This window comes from Myxine glutinosa, chromosome 10, assembly GCF_964187855.1.
Source record: "Myxine glutinosa chromosome 10, kmMyxGlut1.1, whole genome shotgun sequence".
Classification (NCBI taxonomy): Eukaryota; Metazoa; Chordata; class Myxini; order Myxiniformes; family Myxinidae; genus Myxine; species Myxine glutinosa.
This window is the reverse complement of record NC_136270.1, coordinates 80,943,744-80,964,742: the sequence shown is the minus strand read 5'-3', so window position 1 is coordinate 80,964,742 and position 20,999 is coordinate 80,943,744. Positions and strand designations below refer to the sequence as shown.

Genomic DNA, 20,999 nt, shown 5'->3' with positions numbered 1-20,999 from the left:
CATCCCTGCCTGCAATTTCCCCCGTGTAAGTGTGAACGTCGTCTGTCCTAATCGTTGTCCTGGGGTTAAGTAAATTGAATAGAATAAGCTAACGATGCACTGTGTGACTGCTTCTTCCATCCATTGCTGTAAATAATTTTGGTCACTCTTTCTTTTTGCTTGTGTGTGTATAATAAATCTGTTCTTCCTCCGTACTCTGTCTTCTTCTCTTTTCCTTCTCTTTCGGTCGCTTTAGAGGTTTCCCGATTGAATATCTGTGGGGCGATCTGGTCAACGTCGGGTGGAATCGGGTTCTAATCGGGGAGTAACTGTTCGGACGCGGTAATACCAACCGCTCGGTAAAATAACATCTTTAATCCGCGATCCGTAACAATATATACGTCACATCAGGGGCTCAGTAAATGCAGACGCTATAACCTGTAAGATGTTTGAGATGAAAAGTGAACTCTTTGGCCTGAATGCAAAGCGCTATGCCCTGTGGAAACTGAGCACAGCTCATTACCCATCTAACACCATCCCTACTGAGCAGCATGGTGGTGGCAGCATCATGACATGGGGATACTTTTTAGCAGCAGGGACTGGGAGACTTGTATGGATAGAGAGAACAATGAAGGGAGCCAAATACAGGTAAATCCTTGAGGAGAACCTTCGTCAGAGTGCAAAAGACCTTCGACTGCACCAAAGAATTATGTTCCAACGGGACAATGACCCCAGGCATACAGCCAAAGCAACACGGGAATAACTTCACAACAAGAACGTGAAAGTCTTTGAGTGGGCCAGACAAAGCCCAGACTTGAATCCCATTGAAAGTCTGTGGAAAGACTTGGAATACTGGTCACTGACACTCCCCAACCAACTTGGCAGAGCTTGATCAAATATGCAAGGGGGAATGGAAGGAACTCCCCAAATCCAGATGTGCAAAGCTGATGCAGACTTCCCAAGAAGACCTGAAGCTGCAATCACTGCCTAAGGCGCTTCTCCAAAATATTGACACCGGAGGTTGAATACTTATGTAAATTAGATATTTCAGTATTTCATTTTTAATTATTTTGTAAAAAATTCTAAAAAGAAAATTCCACTTTGATATTATGAGGTACTAGAGAGGTACCCGTGCTACGCATGGGTGGGAGGCCATAAGCAAACAGACAATGCAGAAACGGCGAATGCTAAAGCATGAAACAAATAAATTCCACATTCCTGTAGCACCTTCAGTCGCACGTCAGACATGGACAGCAAGTTCGTGAAGGACTTCCATGAAAAAGGTACCCGTTCGCAAACAAAAAGCTACATGTGTTCCATTCCCAGTCACTGGTGAATCTGCATATGGCGATCTGCAAATTCCACGTTTAGAACGTAAAACCGTCACTGCATTTCGTCATTCACTTAAACTCGATATCTATTTTTTCATTCCAAACAGCATAACTCCAATCACAAATACACATTAATATTGTTGCGGTTTTGTGAATAAAGGATGACCCCCCCCACCCCCCACCTTCATGTGACTGTATGTGTCACATCTAAAAGTAAGGGTAAAGTTGCATGCTAGGCTCTACCAGTCATTCCATTGTTGGGGTCGACTCGGGGCGAGTCTGGTGAGAGAGGGGGGTCGTGTTGCGGTTTTGTGAATAAAGAATGACCCCCCCCCCCCCCCCCTCGTAGGTAGTCGCACCACAACATGTAGCCTCGCTTTAGTTTAGTTATTTCTTAGTAAATGTAAGCGTAGTCTCCTTTCCTGTGTTAGTTTGTGTTGAGCAGGCCAGTGAGTTAGGTGTTCTTTGGGCTGGAATGCCATGTGCTCGGCCTGGAACAAGTCTGGCAAGGCCGAAGGGAGGAGCTGCAGAGGGAGTGGCCGGTAAGCAGCGAGCAGCCAAGTGGAGCTCAAGGGGAGTGGCTCCATAACTGCAATGAGAGGAGGGGCTTGGAACATTCGGGTAAGACTCTGGGGCGGGGCCATAAAACCCAGCCCCGGGCCCCCCGCCTCAGTCGGAGTATCAGAGAGCGTTGTGAGTCAGAGTCAGAGAGAGAGAGAGACAGAGCTGGGAGATACGTGGTGGTAAAAGTGGAGTGTGCCCTAAAAGTTGTGGAGGTTGAGTCGGAGATCAAAGAGACATTGTAGCCATGACTGGATTGAATTGCTTGTTATAGCCTCGCTGTACACAAACTCTCCCCGTGCCCTGTGCCCTGTGCTCTGCTGTTGGCTGTGTTAATCGGGCCTGTGGAAACGATCCATTCCAGGCCACAGACGCGCGATCTCCTTGCCTGCGCTCCCAGCACACGTGCCGTGAACAACTGAGGGCCACGCCGGGCGAGCTGTCCGGGAGTGAACGGCGTCAAGGCGCGTTTGGCGCGCAAAATATTCTTCCTCCTTTTCCCTGCGTGAGTGAGTGGGCCCTTTGTCTGGGTATGTTAAGACCGATTAAGCCTGATCTGTGTCCCTTCCCTTTATCCGGATCATTGTACATTATAAATAAACCTGTGTACTTTCTTTAATTTGATCGTTCCCATCCTTTCCATCTATTGGCCTAGCATCGCATGAATAAAATCGCTCGAATCGGGTTCAATCAAAGTAACGGCACGAGTCACATGATATGCGAACCGCTCGGCGTATTTGATTAGCGTGGCTTGTGCGAGGTCCAGTCCCCGTTTTCGTGGCAGCGTGGGTACCAAAGGTACGTGTGGAGTCGACCCGATACCCTTTCCCGCGCTTGCTACAGGAGTGGCAACTCGGCCTCGTGGACACGAAGACCCAAGTGGGAAAAGGGGTTTAACCCCCCCCTCTGTATGTCGACGGGCTTCGGGAGATCCGCAACAATATAATAAACTTTTGACAACATTCGTGACATAAACAAATATTTAAACCTGATGTGAAGTTCTGTACGGGTGGGTGAATACAATTACGAATTCAAAATCGTACGTGTATTCACTCAATTCCAATCATCCATTGATACTTTAACAAAACAATTAACACGATTAACATTTAACGATTAAACATTACCATTGAATGACGGTTGTATTGGGATATTATCAAACCCGCACATTGCCGTAAACTGTCCACTTCCGCATTCACGGCAGGTTCGTAATTCTCATCAAAATCTAAACAGTATTTGTAGAATTTCAATAAAAGCCACATCACTGTTCATATCGGTAAATATTATTCCATCGTGTTTGGAAAAACTGGAAAATTGGAAAATTGGAAAATTGTGAAAACAATTGGAAGCCTATTTTGCTATTTAGCCTATTTTATTAGCCTATTTTACTCCAAGGGGTCCCAGGAATACCCACCCAAAATATCGTTGTGATTGGTTCAGCCGTTTTTGCGGTACCTTCGAACTGACATTTGGTGAATTATAGTAAGATTATGTGTCGATCAGTGACAACAAATCTTAATTTAATTTTCATTTTATTCCATTTTAAATTCAGGCTGTAACATAACAAAATGTAAATAAGTCTAGGGGTGTCGATACTGTCTGAAGGCCGTTTGCCATCCTGCTCCCAGCAGCAGTTAGAGCAAGAATTTGGAATTTTGGTCATGGTACCATCCGCCGATAGCTCGCCTTGTCTTCGCAAAGGATACAGTGGGATCTTCAACCTCTATTAATTAATTGGCAGTGGATGGGATGCCAGTTTCATATCCATGGGTGTGCTGTCCCATGGGTCGATGTTAAACTGGGAAAAGCCCTCAGATGTACTTACACCTACACCTATCTTGGGAATACGGTCTCACATGACAACTCACCTGATGCCGGAGTTGCACACAGCATGCAGGCAGCATCAAAAGCTTTTGGAAGCCCGTCCCAATGTATCTGGCCCCAGCATGGCATCATAACTACAACTAATACCAAGGTCTATCATGCTGTGTTGCTGACTGCACTTCTGTATTCAGTAAAAGCGATGGGTCTATAAAGGCGCCACATTATTCAACTCACGAGCTTGCAACTGAGCCATCTGTGGCAGCTTCTGGGAATCAAATTGCAAGACCGAGTCCCCAATACTACAGTCCTAAAGAGAACTGGGGTGCCCTGTATTGAGGCATTCGTTACATACATTCAACATAGATGGACAGACCATGTCATTGTTATGCCAGAGCATCGCCTGCCTGAGATTGTATTTTATGGTGAGCTCAAGGAGGCCAAACGTGAACTTGGGAGGCAAAAGCTACACTACAAGGACGTTGTGAAAAGGTACCTGAAGAAAGTAAATATTAACACAGAGAACTCGGAAGAACTTGCCAGAGACAGAAAACAATGGAGAGCTGTTGTTTGAGTCAGTTGAGACGGTTTCAGTGACAAAGAGATGACGAATACCAGCCAGCGTAGTCACATCCAGCAGCACAATATCAGCAACGACAACCGACCTGACAACTTATTTTGCCTTCATTACAGCAAAGGCTCTGCATCCAATGCTGGTCTTGTTTCCCATCATCATGCAAGCAAGTGCTCGACCGTATCATGGTAATCGTCAGTCATGACGGACAGCCAAAGTAAGGAAAAAGGTATATCTATATTCCATATATGAATATATGTATATATACTTGTATATATGTTGGAACCCATCTGTGGATCGGTCCCATCGGCCGATGGGTCTGACCCATCTGTGGATGCACGAGAAATGACAATGCAGACCCATCGGGCGTTGGGTATGCGCCATCTGCGGATGTGTTGTTCACCTTGAAGGTGAACCCATCTGTGTTTCCTATGCATCAATGGTGGATGAGTATGTTTATTTGACCCTAAAAATAAGCAATTGATGTCATAAATGTTTATAAAGCAGTCCGTGACATGTGGTTTAATCTGTTAAACATTTAAAAATCATCTCTGTTAAATTCCTACCACATGTAATTCCAATGACTGTGTACCTGATTGAAGAGCACCATTCTGTCAACACATTCCTTCAAGGTGAACAACACATCCGCAGATGGCGCAGACCCATCGGCCGATGGGTCTGCATTGTCATTTCTCGTGCATCCACAGATGGGTCAGACCCATCGGCCGATGGGACCGATCCACAGATGGGTTCCAACATATATACATGGCGATGTATATACTGTATATATATATATATATATATATATATATATATATATATATATATATATATTCGGCGATGAATGTATATGAATATATGTATATACTCGTAAACTGTATATTAGGGGGTTCAACTTGTGTATATTAATGGCTTAGATTGATCACAATTCGCAGTATGTTGTCCTGATGAGCCCAGAACAAGGGCGAAATCTAGATCGACATCTCTGCCTTTGTCTATTTGTGACCATAGAGCTTTAATCTCAGTCTGCAAAGAATTGAGTACCACTTTGATGCCTCCTAGTTTGGAGGTGATGTGTTGGTATAATTTATGTGCACGACGTCAGTGTCATGTCATATCATAGGGTTAGTGTGCTTCCTTAGTTAAATAAATTTTCCTGACTGCAAACCTCCTGATTGTCGAGGAGCAGTGCAGAGACAATGTGTCAGTGTGGCAGGCTGCACTTGTTGCTACCAGGTTGTGCAGCAATTGCTGGGGTGAGACTCAATCTGTGTCTTGCTTCCCAGTCAAGTTAGGGGGTTCAACCTGTATATATATATATATACTCCCGCACACTCTCTTCGGCCATCGCACACTCTGTCACACTCCGTTCCACACTCTTCTTCAACACACTCTTCCCACATACACTCCGTCTTACACTCGCGCTCCGGCGCCGTTCGCACACGCGTGCCATTCACCTTCACACAGCACACCACGGACCTTCCACGAGCGCCCGGTTGACGTCGCGATCCCAAGCGCGCGAAAATCTTTTCGCGCCAAACACTTTCGCGCCATACATTTTCCTACTCACCTTCGGGATTCTCTTCTCCACCAACCGCACCCGCAAACTTTCATTTGGGTTAGGCAGCACGACATCACAATGTGAACACGGACTTTGTGCAAATTCCATTTCTTTCTCCCACGATTTAATTCCTATCTCTGCCGTCTCTTCAGCCCCAATTTCCACTATTATTTCTTTTTCTTTTTCCTCGACGACCGCCGGTGCACATAAAATTTTATTTCCCAACTCGGCGGCCGTCGGCTTTTCCACACCCCGTGTCGCGATTTCTACCCTGGTCCACTTGGCTGTGCTCTGCTCAAACTCACTTTCCCCGCGTTCCTCACGTCGCGCTACCCCGTCGCATACCAATGCGACTTTCCCGCTTGACTTGCGATCAATGTCCTACCCCATGGTGTCCATGTCGCACCTGGATTCGATTAGTTCGGTGTCCATCCGAGTAGTCATTTCATTCTTCTCGCATCTCGCATCCTCCCCCCTACCAAATATTTCGCGCATGTTTTTTCTCGACTCTGCCCCCCATTCTTTTATGAGCGCTAACACTTGAGTCGTGAATAACTGCATTTCTTCAAACGTTGGTACAGCGGGCGTGGACCTCGTCACCATGTGCGAGGCGCCACCATTTTCTTCCCCCGCTACCTCCACTGCTTCCTCCTCTATTTCTCCCAATTCTTCCCGGGGGTCCTGGGTTATTACCTCTTCTCTCTCTACCTCATCATTTACCCCCACCGGCATCCGACCATCTTGGTTATCCATGGCACGAATACAACTTGGTTTTAATAATTAAATTTCGACCGCTCGTAATTTTGAGTGCGTTAAGTGCACTTCAGGTCCAATCCCACTCCCGACACCAATTGTTGTGGCCAATATGCAAAATTGGTGTCCAAAATTTGGTCTACAAATTTCCTCCCAGGTTCCAAATCCCCACTCCTGACACCAATTGTTGCGGATCTCAGTGCCGGCCTTTTCCCCTTACCAAGGGGGGATTAGTCCCCTTGTCTTTGACTAGCCGACGGGAGCCGGGACCTATGACGTCCCTCCCGGACAGCGCGAAGTAGGGTCGTAGGACTAATCACTAATACCTAAGTACTCGCGCCGCCCAGAAACGAGGAAGTAAGCCCTGCCCGAATCACGGGTGTTGGTGGATACGCCAAGCGGTAGCGAACCCGTGACCCGAGCCGTTAGCAATGACTAAACCCGATCCAAGCGGTTCTTAATCGTGCCACGCTTACCCAATGATGGAAATCATAGAAACGGTCGAATTTGGAAGAAAGGAATAACACGATTTATTTACACTTGGTACAATAAGAAGAAGAGGAAAACACAGTGCAGCCTTAAACAGTCTTATACTTATCCCAAGACAAACGGGCCCGTTCACACTCAGATACACTCACACGGGCTTTGCAGTTGACCAGGTCAGCACGTCCAGGGATGGCGTCCAGGCAGCTCGCTCTCCGGTCCCCAACTCGCACCGCGAAGCAGATGAAACAGACGGCAGAAGCTCTCCGCGTGTCGTTTTCATGCACAGGGTTATTACAGGGCGAACGGTAGGCTGGCTTTGGCGGTTACACTTGCGGCTGCGGCCACGTACGTAATAAGCGAATAGTTCAATATGCGCTTCTCAATCAATGGCTCTCGACACTGTCGTGTGTACGCCGGTCCTCTGAGTTCTCCTACCAGTGCTTGGCTTCAGCCCCCTCGATACAGTTCTCTTGCAACTCGAGCGCCTGTCTCTCCCTTCTCATAACTGGGGCAGTCCTCTCCTCACGAGTCCCCTGTTCAAGGGCTTTGTGTGAAGGCTTATATAGCCCTGCCCAGCGAACCTTCCAGCACTTGCTAGACGCCTCTTACCACGCCCTCGGAGCCCTGGTTGGCTGATGGCTCTTACCGTCATCGCCTTCTGACGCGCTGCTTGACGTGGCCACACCTCGACCCTCGCGCTCCTCCCTCTTCTTAGGCCTACCTCGTGGTACCCGACTAGTTTCGAGCAAAACCAAGGGCAGCGAACGCTGCTGGCAGCCAAAGCGTAACAAACTTGAGGGATGCCAAATGGGGCGCAGGATCGAGTTTGCCCATAAATGAAAATGAAGGGTGGCCGCAAAATGAAAAGGACCTAAGCTCATTTCTTTACACAACGCAGATGTCACTAGGGAAATGGCCTACTCTTACACATACTATGACATAACTAAATCTAAGTGGGCCTACGTGTTGCTTGTGGACTAACTATGGGGGGCAAATCTTTAACCTTTAATGATGTCATATTTACAATCTCAAAACCGCAACAATATATATATATATACATACATACATACATACATACATACATACATAGCAATATTTACTTTTTCTCCTTTAACTGCCACTAATATCCCACCTTGTGGGATAATTGGTTGCTGAGGGATTTAGATGTTTAGTTTACAACTTTATTATTAATAATATAATTTAGTTTTATATGATATAATTTCTATAATTTCGTAATTTAGTTATAATTTAGTTGCTGGGGGAAGCTTAGCCCAAGTCTTCCACGAACCAGCTGGCCAGGTGTGACATTTGTATAGTTGGTGTAGGAATTTGGAATTTTTGCCATGGTGCTGGCGATACTCACCTACTCTTTGCGAAGGACACCATTGGATCTTTAACATCTACCAACACATGCTGGCAGACAGGACTCCGAGTTTAACGTCCATCCGAGGGACGACACACACATTGATGAATCGCCCTGCCTGTGAAACACCAAACTGACAGTTTATAGCTGGGTAAGGATTCGAACCTAGGCTGAATAGCTTAGAGGCGAGTGTGCATACCTCTCGGCCATATTGTTAGCATTACATTTACTTTAATTATTGTTAGACTATATATTTATTGCAGGAAATATGATGCCCCAAAAGCAAGTCTTTCAACAATTTAAAAATAAAGTGTATGAGTGAAGTGCAGGGCTGACCATCTTGCCTCATTAAGTCCTTTTCCTGCTCATAACCACTTTGACAACCCAATAATAGCTATCGTCCACATGACGATCATATCACATTGGCTAACCTTTAAATATCCATTGTGATGAAATATCCATTGGTGTCTGGTAATTGCAAATACTATAGATCTTCTTTCCAGATAGTGGATAAAGAAGATGGTAGAAAGAAGGCAGAAGGCAGTGGGCATACAGGGAATCATATCACTTCATGCCAAACAATACTGAAAGTAGAAAATCCATGCATCGTCATGAAGAAATGTCGGTCTCTTGACACGTGCAAATAAATAACAATGGAAGTGTTTAAACCGATGACATAATATTCACAATCTATTTTTCACATTGTTCAATATAGATTTCATCATATTATTGAATTAACAAAGCAAAATGGCAACATACTCATAAGTCTTCCCAAACTTCGCACCCTTGATGATGTTTAATGTGCCTACATATAATAAATAAATATCGAATTAAAAAGAGGAAACAAAGGAATTATTTAATTGAGACATGTATGGAAAAATGTAGTTGCACTTATCGGACAATAAAGCTAATCTTTGTCTCTAATTCATTTTACCATGATCGACAGATTACATTTGTACCAGCCTTAAAACGTTGCAAGGAAAGAATCCACCATGAAGTTGCATATATCAAAAAAAGCACTGCTACATCATATTGTACGATTCTGAAACCACAGTATTATATAACCTATTATGCCTCAAATCTTTTTTGTACTGCCGATCAAAATTGTTCTTTCTTCTCAAGTTTAATAACATTTCCCGAGTCTACCTATTTCATGCACCCTAACCTTTGACATGCAATTGCATTTTCCATTCATTACAAAACGCAGTTGAAGAGACAAAGAGTGAGAGAGAGATCAGTGAGGATTCGTATCCAATTGAAAGGATGCCTAAAAAATACAGCTTTATCACGAAAACAACTGCATGAACCACCATTGCAAAACCTGGATGGCAGAAAATATAAAACAATTTGGAAATAAACAATTTGCTAGTTCGTCTATATTATACGTACTCATACAATAGGTAGGTGGTAGATGAAAGCTATCACTTATCACCTGCCGATTGGGGGAGACTTGTGATGTCAAAAGTGATAGTGCATTCAGCATCTTTTAAGGACAATTTTTTTCCCCACCTCAAAGTCCAGTGTTGTTTGGCATGATGTGGCCTGACTGCTGTGGCCTGACTCATGACCTCGGTTTTCCCCAAGCTGAGTGTAAGAGCAAAGTCAACCATGCACTGTATATCAAACAGTACCATTCACATACTTGGTTATTATTGTTAAATTAAATATTCACATATTTATATATACTGTATATAGATGTACTTGCCAACCGCCTGGGTTTCTCTGGATTGTCCCAAACATTGGCTTATGGTCCTCATGTCCAGGGATTTGCATAAAATATCACAGATCAACCGGGCTCGCACAATCCCATACAGCCTTGGTGCTGCAGTGCTATAGCCTGGGTACATTGTACAAGGTCAGCCTTTGCCTTCCAGGCACATTCCATGCAAAATGTGAGCCGAGAATCCATACCCGCAAACATACAGTATATACAGCATATACATATACATATAAAACCGAGGAAGAGCAGAAACTCCACAATACGAGCAGGGTGCCTCATTTGCGTTAAATAAATAATCGGAAGAAATTAAATAAGTCACAGACAAGCTTCAAGATGATCGATCTTTTATTTTCGACAAGCTTTCGGCCAAATAGGCCTTATTCTCCGTCTTCCTCTCGTTGAAATTGTGGAAAACTGAGAAGAAGGCCGATTTGGCTGAAACCTTGTCGAAAATAAAGGATCGATAGTTTTGAAGCTATGCCCGTAACTTATTTAATTTCTTCCGATTACATATACTAGTGAGTTACCCGTGCTACGCATGGAATGCTACGCACGGGTGGAAGGCCGGAAGCAAACAGGCAATGCAGATACGGCGAATGCTAAAGCATGAAACCAATAAATTCCACATTCCTGTAGCACCCTGAGTCGCACGTCACACATGGACAGCAGTTCGTGAAAGACTTCCATGAAAAACGTACCTGCTGGCAAACAAACGGGTATGTTCACGTATAGAAACATCGATCGTGGGTGCGTGGCGAATCTGCATATGGTGATCCGCGAAGTTCACGTTTGGAAAGTAGAAACCATCACGGCATGTCGTCATTTACTTGAACTCGATATCTCTTTTTTCATTCCAAACAACATAACTCCAATCACAAAATAAACTATAACAACATTGTTAATGTTTCCTTCATTGTAAAAACTACCAAGTCAACAGTTAAAAGGATTTTGAGCCGATAGGTGTTACGGCCTTGGCAAGATCGATGGAGACAGCGATCTGTTGGTGTATACACCGCCCAAATAGCTATGTGGAATTCTCTCATGTAGAGATTAAACCCACGTCGTTTGAACCTTGGCCGAGGTCATTATTTACTTTTAATGATGTTTATATATGAATCAAAAAGAAGATAATTGGTTTTGGGTCGTCCTTTCCGCATATCTTGCAGAATTGTGAGTTTGATTGACGACCGTGATGGCGGGGAGGGGGTTGGCATTCTCTCAAGCAGGGATTCAACCCATGTCCTTATAAAAGGTCTTTGTCCGAGGTCACCGAGTTCGATCTGTGCAGCTGTGCAGCGATCGGTGCAGCCATTTGTGCGGCACCCGGGAAAATAACGTTATGCGGGGGTCCAAACCTGAAAATGTTGGAGGCCAAAGCTGAAATTGGAAAAACAATATACCCTATTTTACCTCAGGAGATCCCATGATTACCCACCCAAAATATCGTTGCGATCGGTTCAGCCGTTTTTGCGGTACCTTCAAACGGACAGACAGACGGATGGACAGACAGTCAGACGGACAGACATTTGGTGAATTATAGTAAGATATATATATATATATATATATATATATATATATATATATATATATATATATATATATATATATATATATATATATATATGTATATATATATATATATATATATATATGTATATATATATATATATATATATATATATATATATATATATATATATATATATATATATATATATATATATATATATATATATATATATATATACTGTTCACTGTATATCAAACAGTACCATTCACTGTATATCAAAACAGTACCATTCACTGTATATCAAACAGTACCATTCACTGTTTATCAAACAGTACCATTCCCTGGAATGCTGAGTGTGAACCCTTATGCTACACCAGCAAGGATTTTGATCAATAGGGTATGCCTGCCACACGTCCACCCTATTTAAGTATCCATTACACAGTTTATGAGGATTTATTTGCAGCCACAAAAGACGATATCAGAGTTAAAATAGGAACTTCTGGCTTATAGTTGTTGTTGTGAAAGACAAACGCCCACTACAAACAAGAAGTGTGTTTGCTGCTGCCGTGCTTCCTATTGTATCCATGGGTCAACCTTTTTTCTTTTTCTTTTTCGCAATGCCAACCCATCCTTTTGGGAAAATAATCAGTCCATATACACGTTTCTGTCTTACTGTCTTTCATCAGCATGTAGTGGAGTCCCCCTTAGAGACGTTAGCACAGCCGAATTGTAGACTTTTTTTGATTGGTATTCAGCTTGATTATGCACTCTTTCTATCATCTGGATTGAAGTTTGTCAAACGAACAGCTTGTGTTAGTAATTCTGGTTGTAATTTCTTGATTTATTTGCAAGTCACTGCAATGCCCAAATAAATGACCATATGATGCGAATAATGGTGTCGCCGGTACGATATTCGATGTTTCTGCAAATGTTCCTGGTGTGGCCTAACTCATGACTTAAATCAAAAATAATAATCAAGAAATAGGGACAGTTTGGAGAAAGTTTTTACCCCATATTTTTTTCATTGGCACCGTGGTTTATATTATGGGTGCATATTATGTGCATCCATCTGAGCTATCAATTTAGCAATAAGTTGGAAACTCAGGATTGTTTCTTGATTATTATTTTTTTGTATTAGTGACTGTGCCTATTCACCCGTAAAACGGGGTGAATAGGGACAGCCATAAAAATCCTATTTACTCCTATTTAACCCATATATGGGGTTAATAGGGACTATAAGTTGCTTTTAAAAAAAACAAGAGAACACTTTCAACCCAAATATCAACAAATCAGTATGGTTATCGATTTTCAGCGAAAAAAGTTTCCGAACTTTTTTTCAGTTTGTGTCCCTATTCCCCCCATTTCACGGTAGTGTATCCCAACGTCATGAGCTGCATATATATGACCAAAAGGGAACAACAATCAAGCCAACCCCAAATATGAACATTTTTGTGGCTGTTTGAGCTTGTATAGGAAAACGAGGTCAAACAGCGACCAAACAACTTGGCCGAATGGTAGCGAGTAATACGGGGCGCCATTTTGAACAATATTGAATGATCGTTTTAAGGCCATTTTCCCCGCTAGAGCAGGGGTTAGCCTTGCGGGCCCCATGACAATCATGGTTCCCTGTTTGAGGCAATGTTTTTATGGCTGGATGCCCTTCCTGACGCCAACCCTTGGTCACGCTCTTACGATGCGCAGGGATACGGTGTACCTATTCTAAATCAGGGTACATACCGGGATCATTCATCCCAGCAAGCTGGTACTCAATTTGCCGACCTCGGAAGGATGACAGGCTGAGTCAACCCCCCTGGTCGTTAATATCAGCGATCGACCGGGATTCGAACCCAAGATCACTGGGATCCCAAGCCGGCACCCGAACCGCTAAGCCAACACCAGGCTGGGACACCAACACAACTCATCCCGAATATTTTAAAACAATATTCATAATAATAAATTAATAAACTGTAAGACCGCCTGATAAGAAGGTGTAATGCTGTGTAAAGGTGCAAAGGACTCTTCTACAAAACCGTTCAATGTACAATCCGTTCCCTTTTCTTTTGTATTATCCTGGTGTTGGTGTTGCCTTAGCGGTTAGGGTGCAGCTTGGGATCCTAGGATGCTGGGTTTGTAATCCCGGTTGTTAGCTGAATTAACACCAGGGGGGTTGACTCAGCCTGTCATCCTTCCGAGGTCGGCAAATTGAGTACCAGTTCACTGGTAATTCCCTGTGTGTCGCAAGATGCGACTAACAGGGTTGGCGGCAGGAAGGGCACCCGGCCATAAAACATTGCTTCAAAAAGGAGACCACAGTGCCCGAAAAAGGCCAACCCCTGCTCTGCGGGGAAAAATGGCCTCAAAAGGTGGTTTGTTTTCTTTTATCCATGACAATTCATTGTAACAATAATACATTCACCATCTAGTTGTGGTTGCAAGTTCGATTCTGGCTCCTGGATTCATATTGTTTGTGTTAATATAAATATTTCTAATATTTGCACGATATATTGAAGAGAAAGGGAATTAGTGTTGTTGGGTGTACCAAGGTACATTTTATGATGGAGCGGATAAGGCAAGATTTTGAAGAGTACCGACTTGATAATAACCAGCAACCAGCTTAATCACTGCATATACACACACACACAAATAAAGGTAAATAAGGTATACAGTAACAGCACATTCAAAACAAGGACAATTTCAGAGGAAACTTTGACTGATGTCTCCCCCACCTCCCCCATGCTCAGCGGTACACGGCACCATTAAAATTTTATCACTGCTCACTTATTAATAATGGTCTTTACAAGGCAAAGCACCTAGCGGAAGCGAAAAGAGCGAGGCCATACATAAATGTATCCTCCTATACAAAGAATGAAGGCATCAAACCAGAGGAGAGCAGCAGATCCTGCCCGAAGCCCCTGTGGGAAACACCAATCATTGGTGTTAAATGCTTCTCCACCTTCTCCTCCTTTAACGTCCTTTTGAATACCGTAGAACATTTCATTGTTGCCACAGTATCGCGGCTGTTTCTGTGCTGCTTTAATTCGCTTTTTCTCAGCCTCGCATTTTTTGACCTCCTCCAGGGTTATTACAAAGGCGTATTTTCACGTATCGTCTGAAATGTTGGAAAAATTGAATCGTAATTTAACTTGAGACTGTTTTAATGTACTGTATCTGCAAAGCGCAAGGCAAACCACGTTGTATCGCTTAAGAAATGAACACGCCAGGTCACCGAGGCCCAGAAGCCTTATTTTTTATTTATTAGATAGTTTATCTTTGTCGTTTCCTCTATTTTCATCCTTCTTAAGACTCTACTTCCCTCTAGCCAACCCTCCATCCCCAACACCCAACCCATCCCTCTTCTTATCAACAATCCCCACCTTCTGCAAAGCTGTCCCACATTAATTTTACATTATGATACTTCTGTCTGCACCCTTCTCCTCCAGACCATTGATTTGCCCATGTAATTAGTTGTTTTAACTCACTCTGCCTTTACAAACGAACATCCCTTTATTGCCAGACCTATCCCAAGCTCTTTCATTTAAATAATAGCTTCTCATGCAGATGTGGAATGATTTTTCCACGTTTTTTAATTTATATAAAATAACCTACTGATAGGTGTCCTGCAAAAACACACAATTATTATTATTATTATTATTTTTAAACATTTGTTACGACACACATTACAATAAATGTAATTGAAAGCTTGATGTTCAACATTCCGTTTAAGTTTATACCACTAAAGTCTTAATCAAGGTTTGCTAACAGGCCTTTAAATGATCGTCAACTGGCCTGTAAATTTCTTCAATCGTCTAAACATTGATCATCCATTCTTCCTCATTTATCATTCAGTTGCTATAATTCATCATTCAGTCTCTCTTGTTCATTCAACTTCATAATACACCCCCAATCATTTCTGGAATTCGACCTTTCCATCCATCTCCAGTCAATTGCTCACCTCATTTCATTCATCTGCTTAGATTAATGGATGTTCTATCTAGACTTGCACCTCCCATCAGGTTTTCATACTCTCTGACATCCAGTTTTCTTCACTTCGATAAGACATGTTAAGTTTGCTCAAAATTAATTGCACATAGGTATCTATTGTCATTATGGAATCTATAAAAGATAAGCAGGTGTAGGAAGAGGAACAGGAAACCTGAGATTTTTTTGTATCAAACTTTACATTGAACCACTTCCTTTAAGGCATCCGCTGCACATTATATTACATGTAGATGCTTGCACGTTTAGGATACAATACACAAATCGACACAATACACTAAAGAGTATATGGGATGTATATGTGAGGTCACGACATCACAAGGTGACGTCTGACCTTCTAAAAATGGGATTCATTCATTTCCCACCTTCCTTCTTCCTCCCCAGGTCCTCTATTATGTACAGCATCATATAGAAGAAAGGATTGTATCATATAGAAGAAAGGATTGTGTTATGAAGCAGAGAAGGATAGAATGGGCCTTCCTCAGGGGTTATGTATTTATGATGTCTGTACGAGAAGGTTGGGTATAAGGTGGGAGGAGGGCCATCAGACTGTACATGGTGCATACAGGAAATAGGGGGAGATCAAAATTTCATACATATTTGTGTAAATGGGAAATAAATGCCCCATATTTTACAAGAACTAAAATCATGAGAGCCTCCATATATATATATATATATATATATATATATATATATATATATATATATATATATATATATATATATATATATATATATATATATATAGTATAAGTATTTTTTGAAGCCACAAATTTCTTGATCCATATTCCCCAAAGGTCCACATTTCATACACTTGCTCGTCTACATTCCCTTGCTCTCCTTTTACGCTAAGGTCCAATATGAAACAATAACTGAACACAATCTTCATAATAAGCCAAGTCCCTCCCAGCCGCTTTTATTGGGCGTTCCTGTATCCAGCCGCCGGCTCCCAGGACACGCCTACCAGTCGGCTCACCTCGGCCCTGGTTGGTCGGCGAGGGCTCGCTGGCTCCACCTCTTGAGGAGACATTGACAGGCCACGCCTCGTTCCTGGCGCTCGAACCCACTCCTCCCCTTTTTCCTCCAGATTACCACGTGCGTAATGGCGGCTTGGGGCCAGCAAACAAACCAAAACAAAGGGCAGCGAACGCTGCCATACCGCTACTGCACTTTGAAGAGAGAGAGAGAGAGATGATTGGGGATACTTGAAGGGGGCCTATCTTATTTGATTAATGCAATGTAGATTCAACTATTGGGAACAGATCCTTAACTAAAACACATAATAATGAGATAACTACAGAGAGGTCCTATGGTGTTCTACGTGTTGTACATGGACTAACTAGGGTGCGATCTTTAATATTAGCCAAATAATGGGGATATTTACAGGGGATTATTTATAAGGGAATTACTACAAATATTTACATGTGAAGGGTTCTCAAAACCGCAACAATACTTTTTTAAAAGGCTATCAATTAAGCTCAATCAATTAACCCCTACCTCAAACAATTGTTGTGTTTAAATGCATGTACATGTATAACACACATAATCCTGTCATCTAAGAAACTCGGTTTGTGCTTGGATGGGGGATGTGTGCTTGGAAGGCTGAGTGTTGTTCGCTTGGCACGGCAGAGACAGACACACACCTGTGTCAAGAGACAGACACAGACTGGCACGGATCGACAGACACATACACAGACTCGCACGGCAGACACACACAGACCGGCGCAACAGAGACAGACCGGCGCAACAGAGACAGAAGACACAGACAGACCGGCTTGGCAGACAGACACCCAGAGCACGGCAGAGACAGTGTATGTATGCATGTGTGTGTGTGTATGCCTGTGTTTGTGTGTGTGTGTTTATGTGTGTATGTGTGTGTTTATGTGTGTCTGTGTGTGTGTGTGTGTGCATGTCTGTGTGCGTTTATGTGTGTGTATATGTGTTTATGTGTGTGTGTGTGTGTGCGTGTGTGTGTGTATATGGCTGTGTTTATGCGTGTGTGTGTGTGTGTGTGTGTGTATGTGTCTGTGTTTTTGTGGGGTAAAATGAGCGTATCTTTCATTAAAACAGCTGTTCACTACCATCTCTTATCTTCCCCATCCAAAATCTTGATCTTTTCTACCCCCGTTAATACATCCCAAATCCACCTCTTTGAATCTCCGACTTCATTCCGGAAATTCCTAGCAATGTCCATTTGTTATATTCTGTGTACCACTCCGCCCCCCCCCCCCCTCTCCAACAACCTCCAGCCCTCTCCCTTCCAGAGATCTCCCGATGTCCCTGCTCTCTACTGTTGTGTTTGTGTGTTTTCCTCTCTCTGCCCCTCTTGTCTCCCGCTCCCTTCATTTTATGTTTTGTGTTTTGTGTGTCTGTTTGTCTTTTTTTGTGTTTAATGCGTTAGCTCTTACACGAGCCTCGACTTTGTATACAAAAAAAAGAAAAAGAAAAACAATTTAAGTACCATACTTGCACCATTTGTAGTTTGTTCTGAATGGAGCAATACAGTTCATGAGCTCATATGTGGTAAACATCAACAACCCATCGAGCCTGAAGCACAGAAGCATCCAGAATAAATATCCAGAAACGTGGATTTTTACTCCCTGACAGATCATGAGCTGCTGCTAAGACGTGTAAATATCATTCCAAGAGATCTAGCTTGAAACACTATACTGTGCCCTTTTAGAATAAGTCTGTAAATACAGTATATTGGAAGGGGGAGGGCATGAGTTGTGGGTGCTGTTATCGGTACATCTCGGCCACCTACAGATAACGGCCATGCCATATCCAGCACTTGCTCTTACAGCAATGGTGATCTTTGCCACTGTACCTCTCTGCTTTTTGAGAAGTGTGCAGTGGGGTGGTGGGTACAGCATTGAGGTTCATGGTGAGAGTACTTTGCTTTATTATATTCATAGGTTGAGTGCCAAGTCCTTCTGTGGTTATTCTTATAGTTTGCTATTGTTTTCTGAGTAGCAGTATATCTCAGCAATCAGAAACAGTCCATCCCTTTGATGCCCTACATGGAGGCATTGCTTTGGGATTTGAATTTAACTTTGCAAATCATTTTCTTGCCTTGGGAGAACAACAAGTATTTCACAAAGACAAACTTCATCGGTGTTTCCACTGATAAGAGTAAATATATTCTTTGAAAGACATCATCTGTTTGTAAAAGGTGAGGATGAGCATTATCTGAGTATTAGCTGATTTACCATATTTTAAGAACACATAACTACTTTTTATGCCTCTGTTGACGAAGTTGCCGGAGGTATTACGTTTTCAAGTTGTCTGTCCGTCCGTCCGTCCGTCCGTGATAGGTTTTCGTTACCGCGATAACTTGAGAATGGCTGAAGGGATCTTAGTCGAACCTGGTGCAGGTATGTATAATGAGGTAAAGATGAACTGATTAGATTTTGGGGTCACGAGTTTAAAGGGCAAAGGTCAGAAGTCATGTTAGGTAAAAAAAATCCTGTTACCGTGATAACTTGTGAACTAGTGATGGGATTCTGACCAAATTTGGTACAATTATGTAGAATGATTGTAACGATGAACTGATTCGATTTTGGGGTCAAGAGGTCAAAGGTCAAAGTCTGTAATATGTCTATAACCTGAGAACGGATGAAGTGATCTAATTCAAACTTGGTATAGGTATTTATAATGATGTAAAGATTAACTGATTAGATTTTGTGGGCAAGGGTCAAAGGTCAAAGTCTGTAATAGATCTATAACTTGAGAACGGCTGAAGTGATCTAATTCAAACTTGGTATAGGTATTTATAATGATGTAAAGATTAACTGATTAGATTTTGTGGGCAAGGGTCAAAGGTCAAAGTCTGTAATAGGTCTATAACTTGAGAACGGCTGAAGTGATCCAATTCAAACTTGGTATAGGTATTTATAATGATGTAAAGATTATTGAGAGGATTATTGAGAAAGTAGATGAGAGGGTTTTTCAGATGGTCTTATCGGAGAGGCATAAGTAAGATGTAAGAGACATAAGTACATAACAGTGGGAGATTTGTCTAGATTGAAAGACGTGTTCCAAGTGTTTGACCAGCTGGTGGGTTTTTTTTCCAGTTCTTCAGGTTTGATATTTTCTACGTCCAATTATTTTTCTCCTGAGAAAAAGTCACATGATGGCATGCCTGGAGTTTGAAAAAAGGCACATGAAAGGCTGAGTGCATGAGGTAAAATATTATGTGGTCTGTTGAGAGGTAAATTGAATTATTTGGCCTGAATGCCAAGCGCTACGTTTGGCTAAAACTGAGCAGAGCTCATAACCCATCTAAAACCATCCCTACTGTGAAGGATGGTGGTGGCAGCATCATGCCATGGGGTTCTTTTCCGTGGCAGGGACTGGAGCCTTGTGAGGATAGAGGGAACAATGAATGGATCCAAATATATGGGCAAATCCTTGAGGAGAACCTGCTTGAGAGTGCAAAAGACCTTAGACTGCGGCGAAGATTTATGTTCCAACAGGACAATGATCTCAAGCATACAGTAAAAGCAATACTGGAATGGCTTCAGAACAAGAACGTGAAAGTCCTTGAGTGGCCCAGTCAAAGCACAGACCTGATTCCCATTAAGAATCTGTGGAAAGACTTGAAGATTTAAAGACTTGAAGATTACTGTTCACCGACGCTCCGCATCCAACTTGACAGAGCTTGAGCAAATCTGCAAGAAAGAATGGGAGAATCTCCCGAAGTCCAGATGTGCAGAGCTGATGCAGACAGACATACCCAAGAGGACTCAAAGCTGTAATCGCTGCCAAAGGCACTTCTATGAAGTATTGCATCAGGGGGGTCACGTGAAAAAGTAAGTACACCCCATGTAAAGTTTTGACTTTTTCAACATATTACAACCTACAGCTATTTGATCTTCATTTCAACAATATTGAGAGATAAAGGTGATATAATATAACAAATATCATGAAACATTTACATTTTGTAGTCCATTGTATAATTTAAATAAACGTAAATGCAAATTTCGCATGTGGAAAAAGTAAGTACACCCCTACATTTATCACTACTTAAAATACCTAAAATTAGGATCAGGTGCACCAGCTCAGGTGCAAATGATTAGAACATACATCGTTAGAGAGGATCTTGGAAGAACCTGTCTTATTTAAACCTCAGACATTTAGTTTGGTTTGCTCTTTGTTGTTGAAGTGTGTGGCGTCACCATGCCGAGATTAAAAGAGTTCTCTGAGGCCTTCAGAAAGAAGGTTATAGACGTCTACGAGTCTGGGAAGGGATTTAAAAAGATCTCCAAACAATTTGAAATCAATCATTCGACTGTCCGGAAGATCATCTACAAGTGGAGAAGATTCCAAACAACTGCCAACTTGTTCA

At 42.5% G+C, this 20,999-nt stretch overlaps 1 protein-coding gene across 2 annotated transcripts in view; it reads right to left on the bottom strand.

Moving 5' to 3' along the window:
* LOC137434053 (transcription factor MafB) overlaps positions 1-20,999 on the bottom strand; it is a 135,346-nt gene that overhangs the window by 62,668 nt on the left and 51,679 nt on the right. The window contains exon 2 of one of the 2 annotated variants that reach the window (XR_010985779.1): positions 9,936-10,010. The exons of the other annotated variant lie outside the window; for it this stretch is intronic. The gene's annotated coding sequence lies outside the window, so the exon portion shown is untranslated. The remainder of the gene's footprint in view (positions 1-9,935; positions 10,011-20,999) is intronic. 2 annotated transcript variants of the gene reach the window in all.